General features: G+C 38.6%; 1 non-coding gene across 1 annotated transcript; it reads right to left on the minus strand.

Annotated features, from left to right (window-relative positions):
- Positions 1–1,952: 1,952 nt before the first annotated feature.
- LOC148567359 (small nucleolar RNA R71) lies at positions 1,953–2,060 on the minus strand. Its single transcript, XR_015881453.1, has one exon. It is a non-coding gene; the product is annotated as a small nucleolar RNA R71 (small nucleolar RNA).
- Positions 2,061–8,812: the final 6,752 nt, after the last annotated feature.

The following is an 8,812-nucleotide window of genomic DNA, read 5'->3' on the forward strand; positions in this document are numbered from 1 at the left end:
TTTCTTGTTTAAGTCTTGAGTCAATTTCAAGTTTGGTGTCAATTGCATTTTTTCTAAAATTTTTTGTTTTTGCATTTTTCGAAAATTCATGCATTCATAGTGTTCTTCATGATCTTCAAGTTGTTCTTGGCCAGTCTTCTTGTTTAATCTTCATATTTTCTTGTTTTGTGTCTTTTCTTGTTTTTCATATGCATTCTTGCATTCATAGTGTCTATACATGAAAAATTTCTAAGTTTGGTGTCTTGCATGTTTTCTTTTCTTGAAAATTTTTCAAAAATATGTTCTTGGTGTTCATCTTGACATTCAAAGTGTTCTTGGTGTTCATCTTGACATTCATAGCATTCTTGCATGCATTCATTGTTTTGATCCAAAATTTTCATGCATTGCATCATTTTCATATTTTTCTCTCTCATCATTAAAAATTCAAAAATAAAAAAATATCCTCCCCTTTTTCTCTCATAAATTTCGAAAATTTGGATTGACTTTTTCAAAAATTTTTAAAATCTTGTTGTTTTTATGAGTCAAATCAAATTTTCAATTTAAAAATCTTATCTTTTTCAAAATCATTTTCAAAAATCAAATCCTTTTCATTTTTCTTATTTATTTTCGAAAATTTTAAAAATATTTTTCAAAAATCTTTTTCTTAAATTTATATCATATTTTCGAAAATATCATCAACAATTAATGTTTTGATTCAAAAATTTCAAGTTTGTTACTTACTTGTTAAGAAAGATTCAAACTTTAAGTTCTAGAATCATATCTTGTGATTTCTTGTGAATCAAGTCATTAATTGTGATTTTAAAAAAAATCAAATCTTTTTCAAAACTAATATCAATCATATCTTTTCAAAAATATCTTTTCATCTTATCTTTTTCAAAATCATATCTTTTTAATCATATCTTTTTAAAACATATCTTTTTCAAAAATTTGATTTTAAAATATCTTTTCTAACTTCTTATCTTCTTATCTTTTCAAAATTGATTTTCAAATTTGTTTCAACTAACTAACTAACTTTTTGTTTGTTTCTTATCTTTTTTCAAAACTACCTAACTAACTCTCTCTCTAATTTTCGAAAATCTCTCCCCTCTTTTTCAAAAATTCTTTTTAATTAACTAATTGTTTCAAATTTTAATTTTAAGTTATTTCTTCTTTTAATTTTCGAAAATCACTAACCATTTTTCAAAAATAATTTTCGAAAATCCTTCTCTCTCATCTTCTTCTATTTATTTATTCATCTACTAACACTTCTCTCCCATCCAAAAATTCGAACACTACCTCCCTCTCTGTGTTCGAGTTTTTCCTCTTCTCTTCTTTACATTACATTCTTTTCTTCTTCTACTCACATAGGAAAACCTCTATACCTGGGTAAAAAGAATCCCTATTATTATTATTTTTTTTTTCTGTTCCCTCTTTTTCATATGAGCAGGAGCAAGGATAAGAACATTCTTGTTGAAGCAGACCCTAAACCTGAGAGGACTCCTAAGAGGAAACTAAGAGAAGCTAAAATACAATAATCCAGAGATAACTTTACAGAAATTTTCGAACAGGAAGAGGAGATGGCAGCCGAAAATAATAATAATGCAAGGAGGATGCTTGGTGACTTTACTGCACCTAATTCCAATTTACATGGAAGAAGCATCTCCATCCCTACCATTGGAGCAAACAATTTTGAGTTGAAACCTCAATTAGTTTCTCTGATGCAGCAGAACTGCAAGTTCCATGGACTTCCATCTGAAGATCCTTTTCAGTTCTTAACTGAATTCTTGCAGATCTGTGATACTGTTTAGACTAATGGAGTAGATCCTGAAGTCTACAGGCTCATGCTTTTCCCTTTTGCTGTGAGAGACAGAGCTAGAATATGGTTGGACTCTCAACCTAAGGATAGCCTGAACTCTTGGGATAAGCTGGTCAAGGCTTTCTTAGCCAAGTTCTTTCCTCCTCAAAAGCTGAGTAAGCTTAGAGTGGATGTTCAAACCTTCAGACAGAAAGAAGGTGAATCCCTCTATGAAGCTTGGGAGAGATACAAGAAACTGACCAAAAAGTGTCCTTCTGACATGCTTTCAGAATGGACCATTCTGGATATATTCTATGATGGTTTGTCTGAATTAGCTAAGATGTCATTGGATACTTTTGCAGGTGGATCCATTCACCTAAAGAAAACGCCTGCAGAAGCTCAAGAACTCATTGACATGGTTGCTAATAACCAGTTCATGTACACTTCTGAGAGGAATCCTGTGAGTATTGGGACGCCTCAGAAGAAGGGAGTTCTTGAAATTGATACTCTGAATGCCATATTGGCTCAGAATAAAATATTGACTCAGCAAGTCAATATGATTTCTCAGAGTCTAAATGGAATGCAAGCTGCATCCAACAGTACTCAAGAGGCATCTTCTGAAGAAGAAGCTTATGATCCTGAGAACCCTGCAATAGAAGAGGTAAATTATATGGGTGAACCTTATGGGAACACCTATAACCCCTCATGGAGAAATTACCCAAATTTCTCATGGAAGGATCAACAAAAGCCTCAACAAGGCTTTCATAATGGTGGAAGAAACAGGTTTAGCAATAGCAAGCCTTTTCCATCATCCACTCAGCAACAGACAGAGAACTCTGAACAAAATACCTCTAATTTAGCAAACTTAGTCTCTGATCTATCCAAGGCCACTGTAAGTTTCATGAATGAAACAAGGTCCTCAATTAGAAATTTGGAAGCCCAAGTGGGCCAGCTGAGTAAAAGAATCACTGAAACCCCTCCTAGTGCTCTCCCAAGCAATACAGAAGAGAATCCAAAAGGAGAGTGCAAGGCCATTGAATTAATTACCATGGCCGAACCTGCAAAGGAGGTTGAGGACGTGAATCCCAGTGAGAAAGACCTCCTGGGTCGTCCAGTGATCAATAAGGAGTTTCCCTCTGAGGAACCAAAGGAATCTGAGACTCATCTAGAGACCATAGAGATTCCATTGAACCTCCTTATGCCATTCATGAGCTCTGAAGAGTATTCTTCTTCTGAAGAGAATGAAGATGTTACTGAAGAGCAAGTTGCCAAGTTCCTTGGTGCAATCATGAAGCTGAATGCCAATTTATTTGGTAAAGAGACTTGGGGAGATGAACCTCCCTTGCTTATCAATGAACTGAGTGATCTGGATCAACTGACATTGCCTCAGAAGAAACAGGATCCTGGAAAGTTCTTAATACCTTGTACCATAGGCACCATGACCTTTGAAAAGGCTCTGTGTGACCTTGGGTTAGGAATAAACCTCATGCCACTCTCTGTAATGGAGAAACTAAGAACCCTTGAGGTACAAGAAGCCAATTTCTCATTAGAAATGGCAGACAAATCCATGAAAATAGCTTATGGGCAAGTAGAGGACATGTTAGTAAAGGTTAAAGACCTTTACATCCCTGCTGATTTCATAATCCTGGATACTGGGAAGGATGAGGATGAATCCATCATTCTTGGAAGAACCTTCCTAGCCACAGCAAGAGCTGTGATTGATGTGGACAGAGGAGAATTGATCCTTCAATTAAATGAGGACTCCCTTGTGTTTACAACTCAAGGATCTCTCTCTGTACCCATGGAGAAGAAGCATAAAAAGCTTCTCTCACTGCATAGTCAATCAAAGCCCCCACAGTCAAACTCTAAGTTTGGTGTTGGGAGGCCTCAGCCAAACTCTAAGTTTGGTGTTGGGAAGTCTCAACAATGCTCTGAACATCTATGAGGCTCCATGAGAGCCCACTGTCAAGCTATTGACATTAAAGAAGCACTTGTTGGGAGGCAACCCAATTTTTATTTATCTAATTTTAATTTATTTTTATTGTTATTTCATGTTTTATTAGGTTCATGATCATGTGGAGTCACAAAATAAATATAAAAATTGAAAACGGAATCAAAAACAGCAGAAGAAAAATCACACCCTGGAGGAGGATCTTACTGGCGTTTAAACGCCAGTAAGGAGCATCTGGCTGGCGTTCAACGCCAGAACAGAACATGGATCTGGCGTTGAACGCCAGAAACAAGCAGCATCCTGGCGTTCAGATGCCAGAAATGCACAGTGAGGAAAGCTGGCGCTGAACGCCAGAAACAAGCATAGAACTGGCGTTCAAAGAAACATGCTGCATCTGGGCGTTGAACGCCCAGAACAAGCATCAATTCGGCGTTTAAACACCAGAATTGCATGCAAAGGCAATTTACATGCCTAATTGGTGTAGGGATGCAAATCCTTGACACCTCAGGATCTGTGGACCCCACTGGATGAACTCAGCATCTGTGGACCCCACAGGATCCCCACCTACCACCACTCACTCTCTCTTCCCTCTTCTCAATGTTCATCCTCTCTTCCCAATAAACACTCTTCCCCAAAACTCTTTACCAATCACCTCAATCTCTCTTCTCTATCACCACTTCACCACTCACATCCATCCACTCTTCCCCATAAACTTACCTCATAAACTCCACCCACCTTCAAAATTCAAAATCAATTTCCCACCCAAACCCACCCTATGTGGCCGAACCTTAACCCCCTTCCCTTCTCTATATAAAGCCCTCCATTCTTCTTCATTTTCACACAACACAACCCTCTCTTCCCCTTCTTGGCCGAATACACCTCTCCCTCCTCTCCTCCATATTTTCTTCTTCTTCTTCATCTATTCTTTCTTCTCTTGCTCGAGGGCGAGCAATATTCTAAGTTTGGTGTGGTAAAAGCATAAGCTTTTTGTTTTTCCATGACCATTGATGGCACCCAAGACCGGAGAATCCTTTAGAAAAGGGAAAGAGAAGACAAAAGTTTCCACCTCCGAGTCATGGGAGATGGAAAGATTCATCTCCAAAGCTCATCAAGACCACTTCTATGATGTTGTGGCCAATAAGAAGGTGATCCCCGAGGTCCCTTTCAAACTCAAGAAAAATGAGTATCCAAAGATCCGACATGAGATCCATAGAAGAGGTTGGGAAGTTCTAACAAACCCCATCCAACAAGTCAGAATTCTAATGGTTCAAGAGTTCTATGCTAATGCATGGATCACTAGGAACCATGATCAAAGTAAGAACCCGAACCCAAAGAACTATCTCACCATGGTTCGGGGGAAATACTTAGATTTTAGTCCGGAGAATGTGAGGTTGGCATTAACTTGCCTATGATGCAAGGAGATGCACGCCCCTACACTAGAAGGGTCAACTTTGATCAGAGGTTGGACCAAGTCCTCATGGACATATGTGTGGAAGGAGCTCAATGGAAGATTGACTCAAAAGGCAAACCGGTTCAACTTAGAAGACTGGACCTTAAGCCTGTGGTTAGAGGATGGTTGGAGTTCATTCAACGCTCCATCATCCCCACTAGCAACCGATCTGAAGTTACTGTGGATCGGGCCATCATGATCCATAGCATCATGACTGGAGAGGAAGTAGAAGTTCATGAAGTCATCTCCCTTGAACTCTACAAAATAGCCGAAAAGTCCTCTCCGTTGGCAAGGCTAGCTTTTCCTCATCTTATTTGCCATCTATGTTATTCAGCTGGAGCTTTCATAGAAGGAGACATTCCCATTGAGGAAGAGAAGCCCATCACTAAGAAAAGGATGGAGCAAACAAGAGAGCCCACTCATGGAGCTCAAGAAACACGTGAGGAAGCTCATCATCAAGAAATCCCTGAGATACCTCAAGGGATGCACTTTCCTCCACAGAATTTTTGGGAGCAAATCAACACCTCCCTAGGAGAATTAAGTTCCAACATGGGACAACTAAGGGTGGAACATCAAGAGCACTCCATCATCCTCCATGAAATTAGAGAAGATCAAAGAGCTATGAGGGAGGAGCAACAAAGACAAGGAAGAGACATAGAAGAGCTCAAGGACATCATTCGTTCCTCTAGAAGGAAACGCCACCGTCATTAAGGTGGACTCATTCCTTGTTCTTAAATTTTTTGTTTTTCATTTTCTTATGTTAAATATTTGTCTATGTTTGTGTCTTTATTACATGATCATTAGTGTCTAAGTGTCTATGCCTTAAAGTAGTGAATATGAATCCATCACCTCTCTTAAATGAAAAATGTTTTAATTACAAAAGAACAAGAAGTACATGAGTTTCGAATTTATCCTTGAACTTAGCTTAATTATATTGATGTGGTGACAATACTTTTTGTTTTCTGAATGAATGCTTGAACAGTGTATATGTCTTTTGAAGTTGTTGTTTATGAATGTTAAATATGTTGGCTCTTGAAAGAATGATGATAAGGAGAAATGTTATTTGATAATCTGAAAAATCATAAAAATGATTCTTGAAGCAAGAAAAAGCAGTGAATACAAAAGCTTGCAGAAAAAAAATAGAAAAAAATAGCAAAAAAAAAGAGAGAAAAAGCAAGCAAAAAGCCAAAAGCTCTAAAAACTAAAAGGCAAGAGCAAAAAGCCAATAACCCTTAAAACCAAAAGGAAAGGGTAAATAAAAAAGATCCCAAGGCTTTGAGCATCAGTGGATAGGAGGGCCTAAAGGAATAAAATCCTGGCCTAAGCGGCTAAACTAACCTGTCCCTAACCATGTGCTTGTGGCGTGAAGGTGTCAAGTGAAAACGTGAGACTGAGCGGTTAAAGTCAAGGTCCAAAGCAAAAGAAGAGTGTGCTTAAGAACCCTGGACACCTCTAATTGGGGACTTTAGCAAAGCTGAGTCACAATCTGAAAAGGTTCACCCAATTATGTGTCTGTGGCATTTATGTATCCGGTGGTAATACTCGAAAACAAAGTGCTTAGGGCCACGGCCAAGACTCATAAAGTAGTTGTGTTCAAGAATCAACATACTGAACTTGGAGAGTCAATAACACTATCTGAACTCAGAGTTCCTATAGATGCCAATCATTCTGAACCTCAATGGATAAAGTGAGATGCCAAAACTATTCAAGAGGCAAAAAGCTACAAGTCCCGCTCATCTGATTGGAGCTATGTTTCATTGATAGTTTGGAATTTATAGTATATTCTCTTCTTTTTATCCTATTTGATTTTCAGTTGCTTGGGGACAAGCAACAATTTAAGTTTGGTGTTGTGATGAGCGGATAATTTATACGCTTTTTGGCATTATTTTTAGTAGGATCTAGTTACTTTTAGGGATATTTTTATTAGTTTTTATGTTAAATTCACATTTCTAGACTTTACTATGAGTTTGTGTGTTTTTCTGTGATTTCAGGTATTTTCTGGTTGAAATTGAGGGACTTGAGCAAAAATCAGATTCAGAAGTAGAAGAAGGACTGCTGATGCTGTTGGATTCTGACCTCCCTGCACTCAAAATAGATTTTCTGGAGCTACGGAACTCAAAATGGCGCGCTTCCAATTGCGTTGGAAAGTAGACATCTAGGGCTTTCCAGCAATATATAATAGTCGATACTTTGGCCGCGTTTATACGACGCAAAAGGGCGTTGAACGCCAGTTCTATGCTGCAGTCTGGTGTTAAACGCCAAAAACAGGTCGCAAACCAGAGTTGAACGCCAGAAACACGTTACAAACCGGCGTTCAACTCCAAAAATGAGCTCTCCACGTGTAAACTTCAAGCTCAGCCCAAGCACACACTAAGTGGGCCCCGGAAATAGATTTATGCATCAATTACTTACTTCTGTAAACCCTAGTAACTAGTTTAGTATAAATAGGACTTTTTACTATTGTATTAGACATCTTGGGATGTTTAGTTCTTAGATCATGGGGGCTGGCCATTCGGCCATGCCTGAACCTTCATCACTTATGTATTTTCAACGGTAGAGTTTCTACACTCCATAGATTAAGGTGTGGAGCTCTGCTGTTCCTCATGAATTAATGCAAAGTACTACTGTTTTTCTATTCAATTCAACTTATTTCGCTTCTAAGATATTCATTCGCACTTCAACATGAATGTGATGAACGTGACAATCATCATTCCCTATGAACGCGTGCCTGACAACCACTTCCATTCTACCTTAGATTGAATGAGTATCTCTTGGATCTCTTAATCAGAATCTTCGTGGTATAAGCTAGATTGATGGCGGCATTCATGAGAATCCGGAAAGTCTAAACCTTGTCTGTGGTATTCCGAGTAGGATTCAGGGATTGAATGACTGTGACGAACTTCAAACTCGCGAGTGCTGGGCGTAGTGACAGACGCAAAAGGATAGTAAATCCTATTCCAGTATGATCGAGAACCTCCAGATGGTTAGCCATGCAGTGACAGCGCATCGGACCATTTTCACAGAGAGGATGGATGTAGCCATTGACAACGGTGATGCCTCCAGATGATTAGCCATGCAGTGACAGCACATCGGACCATTTTCACAAAGAGGATGAGATGTAGCCATTGACAACAGTGATGCCCTTACATAAAGTTAGCCATGGAAAGGAGTAAGACTGATTAGATGAAAACAGCAGGAAAGCAGAGGTTCAGAGGAACGAAAGCATCTCTATACGCTTATCTGAAATTCTCACCAATGAATTACATAAGTATTTCTATCTTTATTTTCTGTTTATTTATTATTATTATTCGAAAACTCCATAACCATTTGATATCCGCCTGACTGAGATTTACAAGGTGACCATAGCTTGCTTCATACCAACAATCTCCGTGGGATCGACCCTTACTCACGTAAGGTTTTATTACTTGGACGACCCAGTGCACTTGCTGGTTAGTTGTGCGAAGTTGTGAAGTTATGTTTGGACCATGGTATTGTGCACCAGTTGTTGGCGCCATTGCCAGGGAGAGAACGAACAACAAATTTTACAACCTCAGAGTAACAATTTCGCATACCAACACTGAAGAGAGAGAGAGAGAGAGAAAGAGAGAGAGAGAGAGAAAGAGATCGGGCAGGATCA

Source organism: Arachis ipaensis, chromosome B4 (genome assembly GCF_059453495.1).
Source record: "Arachis ipaensis isolate K30076 ecotype BB chromosome B4, ASM5945349v1, whole genome shotgun sequence".
NCBI lineage: Eukaryota > Viridiplantae > Streptophyta > Magnoliopsida > Fabales > Fabaceae > Arachis > Arachis ipaensis.